Source organism: Crocodylus porosus, unplaced genomic scaffold (assembly GCF_001723895.1).
Source record: "Crocodylus porosus isolate Cpor-Errol unplaced genomic scaffold, CroPor_comp1, whole genome shotgun sequence".
Classification (NCBI taxonomy): Eukaryota; Metazoa; Chordata; order Crocodylia; family Crocodylidae; genus Crocodylus; species Crocodylus porosus.
In genome coordinates, this window is record NW_017728910.1 from 5,245,835 (window position 1) to 5,261,552 (window position 15,718).

The following is a 15,718-nucleotide window of genomic DNA, read 5'->3' on the forward strand; positions in this document are numbered from 1 at the left end:
TTCTTAAGGAGCAACCACTCTTCTTGGACACCTGGCTCCCCTCCCCTCCGGGACCTCAGTGCTTCTCCAACTATCCTCCTTAGCTCGCTGAAGTTTGCCCTCCTGAAATCTAGGGCTGCTGCCTTGCTGCAGGCCTTTGCCACCTTGTGCTGGGTGGTGAATTCCAGCAGGCAATGATTGCTGTCGCCCAGGTGGTCGAGCACCCACAGCCCCCTCACCAGGTCATCACCCGTGGCCAGCACGAGGTCCAACAAGACGTCTCCCCTGGTGGAGCTGTGTACCTCCTGGGTTAGATGGAGGTCCTGCATTTTGGCTAGGAACCTACGTGAGCAGTCAGACCTATCTGACTGCTCTTCCCAGCAGATGTCTGGAAAGTTCAGGTCACCCATGATAACCGCGTCCTTTGACCTAACTACTTCCGTGAGCTGACTTAAGAATTCCCAGTCTGGCTATTCCCCTTGGTTGGGAGGTCTGTAGTAGACCCCACCATTAAGTCCCTTTCCCCTCAACTTCCTTGTATTCTAATCCAGAGTACTTCAGTGCGCCCTTCCTTTGACGCCGTGCTACTCGTTGAGGATGTGTATTCCTCCTTGACATAGAGCGCCACACCTCCACCTTTTCTCCCTGTCCTGTCCCTCTTGTACAGTCTATAGCCCTTGATATTCACCGCTCAGTTATGCGTTGGGTCCTACCACGTTTCAGTGAGCCCCACTATGTTTGGGTTGATGTCGGCTAGCAGGAGGGTAAGTTCCTCTTGCTTGTTTCCCACACAAAAGACCTGGGTTGAATTCCCAGACACTTATAGGAATGCAGCCATGGAAGCATCAAGTGTCTGGACCCAGTCTGGCCTTGGAATCTGTCTCAATGGCCTAAAGGGGAAATGCGAGGTCTGGGAAGCCTCCACTCCCCCAAAAAACCTCCTGCCTCGGCATGTGCACTGAAGGTCTGGGTGACCTCTCATGCATACACCATGATCTGGAAAGATCAATGGTTGCCAGACAGTCTCCTCCTCTCTAGACTAAATAAGTCCAGTTCCCTCAGCTTCTCCTCACAAGTCATGTCCCCTAGGCCCCCTCAACATTTTTGTTGCCCTCCAGTGGACTCTCTCCAGCTTGTCCACATTGAAGGGTCTAAAATTGAACAGAAGACTCCAGATGTGGCCTCACCAGTGCTGAATAGAGGGGACTAATCACTTCCCTGGACCTACTGGCAACACACCTACCAATGCAGCCCAGGATGCTGTTAGCCTTATTGGCAACAAGGGCACACTGCCGGCTTATATCCACCTTATTTTCCACTGTCACACCTAGGTGCTTTTCTGCAGAGCTGCTGTCCTGCCAGTCACCCCCCCCCCACTAAGACAACTGCTCTTCTGCCATACTCACTAGTCTTCCTGCACATCAGGATGGTTTGTTCCTGTATTCTCAGTAAGACTTCTTTAAACTATTCCAGGGAGAAGCAAGAACCAGCAATTTACCCAGGGAAATGACGGTGTTGTAATTCTTCAACATCTGGTTCTGGTAAAGCACCTTGTCTTCATCTTCCAGCAGCTCCCACTCCTTCCTGATGAAGTACACAGTCGCATCCTCAAACACCTCCTGGAACTCTTGCCTGCCCTGCCCCTTCTGCAATTGGCCCAGCTCACGTATCCGGGAGCCCCTGTCCTCCAGTCTCCTACTGTGCAGTCAGAGTCTTGTGTAGATATGGCCTGGAGGTATCCCCACAAATGGGTTTATGACACCATTGTTTGTGCATTAGATGGTTAGTAAAGCACTCATGGCAGGATTCAGATCTTATTGAAGTGAATGGGAGTCTCCCTATTGACATCAGTACAGTAGTCTTTAGATCATGCCTCTGTCTAGCAAAAGAAATGGCAGATAAGCATGGAAGATTTTCCTTGTGGAATTCACTACAAGAAGTCTTAGAGTCAAACCAGGTTTCAGGGGGATTTTACTGGCATAAAACAAGTCAAAATTTCAGCCTACAGCTGATATAAAAAAAATGGATAGGCTATGTAGATGTCCATGCTAAAAGACAGGTAATAAATAAAAGCAGCACAGCATGCACTTGCGTGGGATAGAAGGAGACAGTTAGGCACTATAATGATGCATGCTATGATATTTGCCACTTTGTACAGATAATATATTTAAGAACTAACATCAAAAGCTAAACACATATTATAACTTTATGAAGGTCTTTCTTTTTTAAATAAAAATGAATCATATAATTGTTATTATATCACCCATAAGCGATGTGTGGGGGTGGAGTAGAAGGGGGCATGTGTCCCCCCCGCAAGATTAGCCGTTGCCAGTGCTGCTACCTACATATGTAGACAGTTGCTGCTAACCACCCCCCTCCTCACTAACGACACTGCTGCAGCCTCCTGCAGGCAGTCCCTGGTCAGCCTGACTTTGCTGCTGACATCACCATGGCTGCCTGTGGGCGGTCCCCACACAGCCCGCCCTTGCCGCTGACATCACTATGGCCACCTACAGGTGGTCCCCGTTTGGCCCACTGCCACACACCCCCCCACCGCCACTGGTGCCACTGCCTATGGGTGGTTGCTGTGCCCCCCACAGGAGACACAAGTCGTTCATGATATCACCTGACTGATTCTAGTAGGACTTGAAGTCATCCCAACTCAGGAATCCCTGCTGTGTTGCACTGAATGGCCAACGTCAGGGAGTTTGCAAACTTAAAACTCAAATATGTCAATTCTGGCTACAATAGCTAGAAAATTAAAGACAATTTCTTATTAGGTGTAAACTATTTTCCATTCTTTAAATTCAGCCTAAAGAGATGCTGACACTCTTGGAAAATCTGCTATTTAAAACAATTCTGCTGACTCGGCTTGCTTTCTTCCTTCCTTTGTGTAAGACTTAAAAGAAAAACAAGATTTTATTGTTTTCCTTAAGCTTTCCATCTGTTCCTGCTCCTTATTCCTCAGTGGAGGCATCCTCCTTCTTTATGGCATTATAATCACCATGAAGCAGCAATGTCACAAACAGGGAACATGAAATGAGACAGAAAATACAAAAATGGCTAAACTTCCATGGGGAAGAGATGCTGTTTTCATATGAACATCCCTAGTATTAAAACAGGTGGAGACAAGTTCAAAAAATGACTACTCTCTCACCCAGATTATTTTGAAAGAATCTGTTTGTTTTCCTGGCCTGGATATGTTTGATCTGGAGATGAGGGGGTGGGTAGTAGGGAGCTTTCTACCAGTGGTGATGTATAGGGGGTGCACGAGCATGCACATGCACCCCCTGAGAGCGCTGGTGCACCCCCTGACTGGCTGCGCTCACCACTTAGGCCATGGGCGGGGTGGGGCAGGCAGGAGTGCCGGTGCCCCGCCTGCAAGCGCCAGCTGATTGCTGTGACCACCCCCAGAAGTGGCTGCAGCAATCGGCCACAGTGATCAGCTGTTGCGGGATTGGGCGCAGGAATACCCCCAGGCAGAGATCGACAGCCGGGGACCCCCATCGGCAGGACTGGTCACACGGGGGCATGCCCCACCGACTAAGGGGTCACTAGTTGCCCATGCTTTCTACGCTAGCTTTATACCAAGTGAGAGAATTCCATTACACCCACAGAATCCCTTTCTGGACAACTTTCTGATTGCTAAAGCAATAGAGATTGAGTCAAAGGATGCCCATTGTCTCTTGCTTGTCAACACCATCCACTTAGTGCAAAATGTTAAGTAAAACAATGTGTAGAGTACCCACTGTGCTCCTTCAAAAGAGGACAGTTCATGCACAGAGCAAGGAAGGTTCTGCTCTGACAGTTTTGTGACTTTATCAAATAAAACAGCCAAGTCCATGAGTGCCCTTCACCTCTCTGTCAATGTTCAGTTAATAATATAGATCAACACGGGGATAAATAGTTTTGGAGGTAAGCAGGTGGTGAGTAGAACAAAAAGTTCCTGCATTCCTGTCCTACCAAAGGCATTTTGTGATCTCTCTTTGTATTGGCTTAAACAGGGCTTATACAAACAGCAAGCAGCATCAGTCAGCTGAATTCAGCTTACCACACTTCAGGCCCACTGTGTTGGATCCCTCCCTTCACCCACATGTCACGCTACTGAACTGAGAGAGTGGCAGAGCAGAAAGAAACACCTGAATTCTAATTTTGACTCCACAGTCTCCCGTCATGACACCTCTTTGCTTTGCTTTCCCCATTGGGAAATGGAGAAAATAATGCTTACTTCCTCCCTAGAATGGTATGTCAATTAAAATATACGCATTGGAGTAAGGCTGTGCGGGACAGATACGTCACATTGTATTCTGCTAAAGTTAAGGATCTGAGCTAGAGCCTGTAGAAAGACTTGGATAAAAATCCCATTGACTTCAAGGGGCGTGGGCTTGAAACCTAAATTTTTATCTCAATGCTTAAGTGTAGAAATTCTTCACTGGCCAAAGTCTCTACAATTTGACCAGATTAGGTATTTTACCCGTGGCTGACAGTGGTATTGAGGACCTATTTGTAGCAAAACCAGTACTAAGAACAGTTTTACTACAAATGCAGATGGACTCAAGATTTGGTCAGTGCTGCTTCAGAAAATCAAGGCTCAGCCATTCCCACAGGTAAATATCTTCACACAGACAAGCCACAGAACCAACAAGAAGATGGGCTTATTCTGCTCTGCCCACAGGCCACGTTGTTTCAGTTACTAGTAAGAGGTGACATCAATTTAAATATACCTGTTGGATTATTCAGAAGCAATTGGCACCTAGCAGTGGATTCCACTGGAAGTTTCTGACTCCATTGTTAGAGCCAGACTGAGGAGCATAGGAACATTTGGGATAGATATCAATGACAAATATGGACAATGTTCATTGCCCATGCCCGTAGCATCAGATTGCATTCCCAGTACCAGATCATTTTCCCCATGCCAGTATTCAGACTGCATCCAGTTTCATTGTCTTGCTTTCTACAGACCAGCCAGACATGCCTCACCATCACTCAGCCTACAGTAAAACCCAGCTAAAATATAGTACTTGACTTTATTCCTTTGCAAGGCTTTGCTGTTCTTCTTCACTCACCAAGGCATTGGAATTGGCTGTACCCAAATCCTTCCCAATATTTTGCATAACTCTGTGGCCTGAAGCCTTAAGAGAATGGGGAGCTTGCTGCAGACACCTATCAGAACTCTAGGACTAAGTACAGATGTTCAAGAAGCCCAAGGTGGAAGCACTCTAATTACCATGCTTTATTCAAAGTGCCCTAGATTACTGTGGGAGTGAACAGAACTGCTGTTCACCTTGAGGAGAGGGAAGGAGAATGGAAGTGGCCTGCACTGGCCAAGGCCATCAGGCTGGGGCGCTCCTGCACACCTCCAAGGAGGCTGCCAGAGCAGCCCTTCTCCCCAACCTCACCCCCCTCCCCCACCAGCTGGCTATGTGGGCTCCCGCTGGCTTGGGTCTTGGAAGGGGCCAGTCTGGGTCCACATAGCAGAGCAGGCTCTGTTCCCTGCCCCTAACCCCAGTTCCCAGTATGGTGAAAGTGGTACAGTGCCAAACTGCAGCTCCTGGCTATAGCTGAGGGAATGGAGCCTCTCTGCCATGTGGACCTGGTCTGGCCGCCCCCAAGCTCAAGTCAGCAAGCTGGTGGGGGGACGACCCGCGCAGCAATGGGGCTCCTTTCCTACACTGCCCTTCCCCCACCACCCGGCTGCACAGGGAGGAGATAGAGCCTTTTCTGTCTGCTTTCTAAGAAAGCCTTGAGTGGAGGGGCTGGATCAGTGCTCACCCAGAGCAGGCAAGAGTGCTGGCCAAAGCTAACATGCTGCCCCGTGGGATGCCAGGGGACTGCAAGCTGACTTGAGTCATGATGGTCTTTGGTACAGACGTTGCTCTAAACTAAAGTGCTTTAGTGTGATGCCACATCTATCCAGGGTTAACTTAGAGCAGGATCCACCATTTTTAAAATGCTCTATGTTCTATTAATGTCTGCTTGGTTATGGCTGTAGAGCGCTTTTTGCATGCTTAACGCATGGTAAGTGTAATATCTGTACCTAGCCTAGATGTACAGAGATCTTACCAAGGAGGGAGGCCTCTGCTGGTATCTGTGTATGAGCCAGGGGAACCGGTTAGAGGATGTATGTCTTGTTTGCATGCCTTCTTTGCACATGTAATGTGACAGTTTGGGAGAATTTTGTTAAAAAGCCATTGAGTTTTGGAGTTGGGATATGGACAAAACACTGTGTGTCGTGTTTGGTTTAGCGCGTGAACTATATCAAGTGTGCCTGAGGGCAAAGGTCACCCAAGCCTTATTATAGCCTGTAAAGGTCAGACAGTGGAGCTCTGAGAAAGATATCTACGCCCTCTGTGAGAAGGCCATGGAGAACTGCATGATGCTATTTATATTGCAGTGTCTAATTTGAGGCAACCTGAAAAACTAAGACGTGTTGAAGAGTGGTGATGACCAGGACTACATCAGCTAGAACCCCTGAGAACAAAGCTTTCATTGTGGTGAGTCCCCTTGGAAAAGTCCTTTCTTCCCCCAGCTAAGAGCTCTGCAACTTGGTTGTAATATCATTCTGCGGGCACGTGCCAGGACTCCACTGAAGCCCTGCTTCTACCTTGCAGTGCTGCTGAGAGTCACAGAGCTGCAACTAGTGGTGAGGGCTTCCCTACGCCGGAGCAGAGCAGTAGTTGCTTCAGCTGAGACGGGTACTAATCCCTTTGAGCTTCATATCATGCAGGGACAAGAGACTGATCTGCCCAAAACTTGGACTTTTGTTTGGTATGACAACAGACTCTGAGTGGTGCCTAATGAAAGGTGGAGGGTTGTAGCTGGTTCTCACCCCAGGTCACGTGAGAGATCTTGGGGTGGTCGTCTTGCGTTGCTGTGTTTTCCCCTGCCTTTTAACAGTGCTGTTTGATTACTACCCCTGCTCCCTGCTTCTGAAGAGGGAAATACTGCTTGTCATGAGTGCCTGATATGTAACTCAGTTTTCCAAACTTTCTGGATTGAGCCTCAAGCTAGTATCATTTGAGTCTGTGATGTTCCTGTTCACAAATTGAACAAGTTGGTCATGGACACAAAACAAAACAAAGCAAAACAAAACAATACAGCGCTTTACCAGAAGAGGCAGCACGTTAGTTCAACCCAGGTCCGCAGTGTCTGTATAGACTGGGCAATTCAGCGGGGCTTTTTGGCACTTTTATCTAAAGCTGATTAAATCAACTATTAGATAAAAGCACCAAAAAGCCCTGCTGAAGTACCCAATCTATGCAGATTTTGGGTGAGCCAGGTCCAACTACTGTGATGCCTCTTCTGGGTATGCACTGCAGTTGGTGCTGAGCTTAAAGTAGGGTTTTTTCACACCTGTAATCAGCCATTGAGCTTGTCTTTTTTTCCTGGCAAAAAAAGAAAGCCCTTGAGTAGAGGGCTGGACTACATGACCCCTTGAGGTCTCTTCCAGTTCTATTTTTCTGTGCCTCTATGGCCGCATCCAGACGTGCAGGCACTTGTGGTTCTTGGTGCCGTAAACCTCTTTTGCAGAACCACAGTCCACATGCCTGGATGTTAAAACATGCTCTGCACTGCAGTGAAGGGGCAGATTTGGCTACCAGGAAATCCCAGAGGCAAAAAAAAAACAGCATGAAGAAAAGCAACACAGCACATGTGAGAGGAGCATGCACCAGCAAACACAGAGGCTTGGTCCTCCTGGGAGACACTCTGGCTGCCACCCACAGCATCTCCACTCCTTTAGTTGTTCTCCAGCTCCTCCAGCGTGCTGGGATCTAGGAGGAGTATAGAAAGGGCAGTTTTCCTGAAGCACAGCAATTTGCCCTACACCCTCTTGCAACGGTATGAATTGCGGCAAAACATAGCACTGCAAATTTGTGCTGTTACTATTTTTGCTGCTGCAAGCATACACCCCTGCATGTGGGGATGCACCCTATGACAGCAGAATGACTATGACAAAGAGTACAAAAATTCAGGGAATGTGCAGTCAGTACTGGTGCAGTCCATAATCATCATGCCAGTGTCCTTTTGTAAAGTCTGTCCAATAGTTGATGATAAGGTCAGCTCCAGCTGTAAATTTTCTGGTATTTGCTAGTTTACATTGCTGCCAGAGGTATGGTGAAAACTGGCTCAGCTCCAAACTCCATGGAGTCTATGGGTGCATTCATACATAAAGGCACATGTGATTGCAGCATTCAATAGCAGCGGCACAAATTTGTGCAGATTTGTGCCTTAGCATTCATGGTTGAACATACAGTTTAGTGTGGGGCAAGTTGTGCCACTTGGGGCAAACTGACTCTGCCCAGCTCCTCCCAGATCTTCCACAAGGAAGAGCTGGAAGCTGTGGCCAGCACGTAAAAAACTGCTCTGGCAAGCAGCTCAGGACTGTTTGCATTTAGGAGCTTCTGAGTCCCAGCCAGTTGGTATCTGGGGACACTAGCCCCTTGTGCCAACTGGATTACTGAAGCAGCCCTAACCTAGAGTGGCCCCTACACCCTCTACCAACTGCAGTAGTCTGGCAGTGGGGGCTGCTGCCTGGCTGTGACCCACTGCCACCTGCGACAGCATCCACCCCCTTTGACCTACAGCCCCATGGCTGCACGCCTACCAGACCTAGAAGGGGACCGCACAGCTGCCTGGGCTGTGGTTTAGGCACTGCAGCAGAGCCTCCTGCACTTCTGGGCCAGCTGCTAGTGGGCCATATCTGCACTGTTGGCCTTCATGCGGCACTGCTGTCATGTCTTCGGGTACCCCCGCTCACCATCTGACCAGGTATCATCCAGATGTGCTCATTGAGGTGACTCACTTTGATTGTCAGAGTGTGTCCTCTTGGCCCCAAATGGTCAGGTCCACCACCTTGTCTGCCCTCTAGGTGGGTCCCCAGTGCTGGCCCTGGGCAGGCTCCTCTGCCCCAGTCTTACCACTTGCCTCACCAGCAGAGATCCTGGTGTTCCCTGTTTAAAAACTGCAAATTCTCTGATTAAAACCCCCTAAATTCTCTCATTCAAATACCCCAAATCCGTGTTTTTCTGTGATTAAAATGAAATGCTGCTATATAGAGAGAGATCGGTTTGGGCAATATTTTATTGCTATATTTACAATTTTAAAGCAATTTGGAAGACTACCAGTGCCTCTATCAATAACAAAACAAATTCTAAATATCTATATACTTTGGCATTCGCTTTTCATTCTTTTATCATAGATAAATCAGAGCTGGCCCTGCCCCCTTCACTTACCAGGGTGTGGGGCGCTGAGCATATGCCACTGGTTTCACTTCCAGAGTATGGGGACAATGTACAACAGGTTCCTGCCATGTCTTCTTCCTCTCAGAAATGCAAAACTCTAGAACTCTTGGTTCAGAGATTATACTTTTTATTAGACCAATTAATAAATTGCAAAAAAATATATTTATTTTCTGCAAGCTTTCAGGCATACATACCCTTCCTCAGGCTCAGAGAAGATTAAAGATGGTAGCAAGTCACCATAAGTAGAAAGTAAACATCATGTTTGCACAGAGGAAGCTGAAGGTGGATGTCTCTTCCTCTGGGTCCATGACAGTGTCATTGTGAGTTGCTCTTTGATAAGGCAGGATTCCCTTCCCTGGAGGTGTCAGATGGCAGACAGGCAGGGAGGTATCAGCAATGAAGTTTAAATCCAAAATCGGCAAAAATTTGGCATCTTCCATGTTTCAGGGATGTATTTGGTAGCCCAAGGTGGCTTCTTCCCCTCAGGACACTTGAGAATGGTTAAAAAGTTTCCCAATAGTCAGGGCCAGATTAACCCTTTAGTGGGCCCTAGGCAAACAAACTCATGGATCCCTACTTTTTTCATTCAATAATTATAACGTAAAATAAGCACAACTTGGCCCCTTCTTCACTTAGGACTGTAGGCATGTGCCTAGTTTGCCTATGTGTTAATCCGGCCTTACCAGTAGTAACACATTCCCAGGCAAAGGTGACTGAATGGGAGACATGAATCTTCTTAGGATTTTGCCGGGGGGGGGGGAGGGGTAAGAAACAGCTCTCTTCATATCTGAGCTGAGAAGCAAATGCCTTTGAATGATGGGGTCTGGCTAGCATCCACTTCCTGCTACACTCTGTAATTATCACAGAGCTCAAACTACTTTTGAAAACACTATCACTTTTGTCTGTTCGTACCAATTGAGGTAGTGCATTCCTCATTAGTTCATGTTCTTCTCCTGGTCAAATCAATTCAATGCTGTGGTCAATACTCCATAAAGAGGCTTTCAGTAAATCCACTATTGTGGTGTGATCTTACATGACTTGAATCCATGGACTTCCTATATCATCATCTGGAGTGTAGGCTGACTGTCCTCAGCAATAATACACGCTTTAGCATTCACCAGCCTTGAAGTTCCTCTAGACTCCTCTATAGCAGTAGCAGGCATTCCTTGAATTAGCCTTGCACATGCCCTAAGTGCCACTCTGAACCCTTTCCCGTACCAGAGCTCCTGCTCAGCTTTCTGCTCCCTGCCCTGTGCTCCCTGCCTGATGTGGTGCTCTGCTTTCTGCACCCTGCCCTATCTGCCACTGTGCTGCCTGCACTCCCCATCCGATGCATGCCATACCCAGAAGCTGCCCATGCCACTTGTGGTGCCCTGTTTTACAGAATCCCAAGAATCCCTGGTGTTTGACTTGCTGGTCCAGGGTCAGAGAGAAAATGAGAATATTTGGTGATCCTCAGAACTCTAACTGATAACACATTTGTTTTGGGGAAATGGAGGTGGAAGGAAATTGACATTTCTCCTCTTGTGTCCTCATCTGGAGTATGGGGTGCAGCCCTGAGCACCAGAAAGACACAGACAAAGTGTAAGATATTTGAAATAAGTGACAGTAAGGGCACTAATGAGAAAAGAGTGAGAACTAGTTGTTAAGATAGGCTAAGTGCTGGCTGAGATAGCCAGCTCCAAATACAACAAGGATATAAACACCAAACACGGAGCAGAACCCCTGCAAGTGGAACAAGGAGGTGTAAAATTAGAAGTAATAAAGAAACAAAATAGACTGAAAGAGAAGTGTCTTACTAATAAAAGCTTCCTCCAGGACATAGTAGAAATCCCATTGTTTGGGATGTAGAAAGCTGAATACAATAGAAAACACTCCATCCTGAACAATCTGTCATGGATGATGGAAATCACCTTGAAAAGCCCTTTCAGTTTCTCATTTCAGTCACTCCTATGATTATGGGTAAACTGGTTTAACTTATTACAATATAAACAGATCTAAACCAATTTAAGTATGTTTACATTAGAAAGGTCCCCTGCTATAATGATATTAACTGTGTTAATGATCCCAGTGCAAGTTTTCTAAATATACACTAGGCCTAAGGGAGTCTACCTCTGCCTATGAAATTGCCCAGGTTTCATTACAAATGTGATTATAAACTGTTTACTCAAAGCACTATAAGTGTGTGACTGAGTGTGTCTTATATTGGGTACAGTTTGCACCTGTAATTCACAGGTTTACATCCTGTAATTGGCATCCTCTTTCTGGGATTATTCACTTGATCCCAACCAACATGCCGTCAGCTAAATCCTGTAGTCACCTGTTCTAATGCCAACAAATGAACGCTATTACAGCAGTATTTTGTTTTAATAGCAGACAGGGCGGTTGGCCAGGATGTGTTTGGAAATGCAATAGAGTTCAAACTGACTTGGGAGAGGAATGAAAAACCTTGAACTGAATTTTGTATAAACAAAACACGCAAACCACAAACTCTCTCTCTCCCTCTCAACACTTCAGTTCAGATAAGGAACAAAAGATTGATCCCAGCCATGACAGCTGGAATGCAGCACAGACTTTAACTTGCTGAATGAAGACCTACAAGCAGAATCTGCTCTTCTCTTTGTTCTCTTTCATTGGTTCATCGGGTCAGTAGCTGATCTATTCTGTGGGCCATGTGTCCAAATCTTTAGGATATTTTTTAGCATGTTATGTGGGTTAATGCCAGCATATTCTGTTGGTAGCCAGCATGATCCTTATAGTTGAATTTGTTAATCTGATCAGAGTTTGTCTGTTCTCTAGTGGTGTGTGTGAATCCCATTCGGTTCATCTAGAAGCCATGGTTTACCCTTTAATAATTTGCGCACACACCTTTTTCATCCTGGTTTACCGGGGTAGCTTTCGCAAATGTCTCTCTCTGGTAATCTTACTTTTTGTTTGTATCAGCTGAGCCTCAGCTATGAATTTAGGTGCACACCTGAGCATGCCACATTCAATAATCTAAAACAAGCTCCAACGGGTGCAGGAAGAATAAAGGGTAGAAAAAGTTGTCAGCAATACAGAGTAATTCCTGCAGACAGGGAGCTAGCCAGTTTGTCCTCTCCATTCCTGGTTTCTTCAGAGGGTTTCCTCTTTTCCTGATTGGATCCGGGGCACTATAGACCCAGAGCTTTTGCTGCATGTTCCCAGCTGGTGGATTCTATTTCTCTGCTAAGACACACAAATGACATTTATGCAACATTTAGCATCACCCACAATGTTCTGCATTGCCTTGTGTAACAACTGAACCATGCTTAAGTTTAAATGCCTTAGGCAATGGTTTTCACACCATTTTCCATGGAACCCTGGCGTTCTGCAGTCGGGCATCAGGGGTTCCACAAAGAGATTGGGAATAATGGTGGAGCAGGCTGGGAGGCAGTGCACTGCCATTGCTGGGCTCGGATGCTTTTCTCCATGTCAGCTCACATGGCCTGTGAAGCCAGGAGTAGGTTTTCCCAGCACAAGAAGTGATATGCAAGGGTCCCATTACTTCAGGAAGTTTAAAAACCACTGCCTTATGCAACAGCATTTTCACTCTACGTGACACCGGAGGTATTCAAGAAGAAGTTGAACAGCCACTGGTTGGGGATGATTTATTCTAGGCATAGCTATGCCTGTGTTCTACTATGGGGTTGCTTCTGGGCTTTGGTGGTTGCCACATGGGGCAGTGAAGGAATTCCTCCACCTGCCCCTCCATGTCCCCCCGGTCCTTCTGCTACATGTGTCAGGGCTTTGTTTAAACCTTCCTCAGAGGCACTGGGTGTTAGCTGCATCCAATGCTGTAGGTGGCAATGCTCATGCTGAAACTTAAAACTGGACGTTCCTGGCTAGGGGGCCTTGCCCCTCTGCTCAGGGTCAGATTGGCCACGTCTACATGAGATGCTGACTGCACAGTAGCCCAAGACTACTGCACAGTAGTGTTGGGGCTACTACACAGTAGCATCGCAAAAAAGCTGTTCATCCGGGCTACTGCACAGTAACTCTAGTTACTGCACAGTCATTTAATACTTGTTTACACTAGTACTAAATGATGGCAGAGTAATGACTGCGCAGTCAGCATTTCGTGTAGATATGGCCGCTGATTGCTATATCAGGAAGGAACTTTACCCCATGGTCAGATTGGTATGGACTGTGGGGGTTTTTGCCTTCCTCTGTAGTGAGGGGATGTAGCCTCTTACTAAAAAGTCTTGAGTGTATATTTACTTTTACAGAAGCAAGATGGTGGTTGCCCTGGTCCCCCTGCTTTAGGTTAGGTTAGGGTGTTATGTCTTATGTTCTGACTGAGTGGTTTTACAAAGAGAGTAGACAGTGGATTTGTACAGGATGGTTTGGATTGGGATGATCCTGCCCCAGGCAGGCAGTTGGACTAGATAACCCATGGAGGTCCCTTCCAGCCCTCCATCTCTGTGATTCTATGCCTAAGGTTATCCCAACTGTGCCCACTCAAAAGTGATGCAGTGCTGGCCAGGAGACATTTGGCTACAGTTAAGCTCTGTTGGGATTCATCTTCACCACTGACACACAGGGTGTCTACATGTTCATTAATGCACTTTAGGTAATGTGCAATAAATCTGATACCTCCATTATGAAGTACTAGGAAAATGTGCATTAGTCTGTCTTAATGAGCATTAGCTAAAGAGCATGGGTTTTTTTTATGATGTTTTAATGCACATTAAAATAGGCTAATGCTCATTAAAGTGCAAGTCTAGACGTGCCCACAGAGTACTAAACCATGGAAATTGCAAATGACCAAAAATCACAACTACAAACTGTCTGACACTGAACTGGGGCCAGTATAGCAGGGATGCTACCACCTTCTGCACAGTAGCCTAGGGACCTGCTAAACACAAAGAACACCTGGGTGGCCCAAGTTCTGTGGCCACCTTTTTCCTAAGAGGAAGCCTGATCTCTATTAGGAGCATCCTACTCTCTAAACTGCTGGCTAGGCAAGACTGGGAGTAATTTCTGATTGAATCTGGGCCACCAGGCAACCAAGAGAAAAGGCATGAGGAGGACAGAAAATGAACAAGCAAAAAAGACCATGCCTCCATGCCTCTGGGAGGTGAATGCTGTCTTGGTGGGGGATCGGTGAGTCCTTGCTTCCAATGTTGTTTGTGCATTCTGCATTACAGAGTCATTGGAGCAGCTGTATCAACAGCACTGGGGCAGGAGAACAGGCCTTCTTACATTGTGTCCCATCTGCTTGAAACTCCCTTCCCATGGGGCTTGAATACATACCCAGAAAGCACTATTGAAAAAGCCTTTGTGATAAGCTTCATCACAGTACTTCATACAGGGAAAGCCTCTTGAAGACATTACACAGAATCCTTAATATGAAGGAGTGTCTGCCTGCCTTCGGAGAGAGGAGAAGAAAGCCTGAGAGGTTGGTAGTAGCAGACCTCGAAGTCTGTTATGTGCCTTTCAGAAAAAGGCAGCTCACATCATTGACACATGCACCCCCTGAGATTGGCAGTGCACCCCCTGCAAAAAGTGCTGCCGACACTGTTGCTGGCACCTGTGGGTTGTCGCCGCTTGCCACCCCCCCAACACTGCCAACAGCGCTGCGGCTGCCTGCGGGAGCTCGCCGCTGGCAGCTGCCACACTCCTGCCACCGACAACACTGCCACTGCCTACAGGAACTCGCCATGCCCCCCCAGCCTCCAGGGCACACGGCCTCATGGCTCACGTGTATACAACACTGAATAGTCTGTAGACCTTGCTCGCTGGCCCCTTCCCCACTGCACTGTGGGACACCAGCTGGCTCACCCCTGTCAAGTGTTTCCTGAACTCGCATTTCTCCTGAGACACCTCACGTCATACATAGTCTATGGACTAGCTCCCTATTTAAAGTATAGGAGAACTACACAACTCCACAGGTGAAGCAGGATACCTTCCGGCCTCTCGTCATGAATAGCAGGACTTTTTTCTGCCTCTGCACACTGCAGGTTTAGTGGGTAAAAGAAATTAGGCCTTAACATTTCCAAATCAAATAACCAAAGTTCATGGGAGCCAGGGAGCCCCCCATGATGAAGTCAGTGAGTAAGGATCAGATTTTGTCCTCACAAATCCCTTGAAAAAACCCCTTTCTTCACCCAGCTAAGAGCTCTGCAGCTCCGTTGTGATAACTTTCTGCTGACGCATACCCACAGGACTCCATAGAAGCCCTGCTTCTACCTTGCACCGCTGCTGACAATCACAGAGCTGCAACTAGCCTCTTACGCCCCATTTCTCCCACTCTATGTGGGATGTGGCTGGAGTTGAGAATCAAACCCAATGGGAGTAGCGGGGTATCAAAACCTATCCCTTTCTAGTCACACATGTCTGATCAGGCCCACAGAGACACCTGGAGTCCTGAAAATGTCAGCTCTGGAATCTGCTGAGAAGTTTCCCTCCTTCCAGTCAACTGTTAGATTATTGCCAGAGATGAAGCTGATCTCATGCTTACTGCAGCAGTGATTCCT

At 47.1% G+C, this 15,718-nt stretch overlaps 1 long non-coding RNA gene across 1 annotated transcript in view; it reads left to right on the forward strand.

Annotated features, from left to right (window-relative positions):
- The window catches only part of LOC109308372, a 38,487-nt gene extending 26,078 nt beyond the window's left edge, over positions 1-12,409 (forward strand). Inside the window, exons 3-4 of the long non-coding RNA XR_002100592.1 lie at positions 6,374-6,473; positions 11,739-12,409. This is a non-coding gene — a long non-coding RNA (uncharacterized LOC109308372). The remainder of the gene's footprint in view (positions 1-6,373; positions 6,474-11,738) is intronic.
- Positions 12,410-15,718: the final 3,309 nt, after the last annotated feature.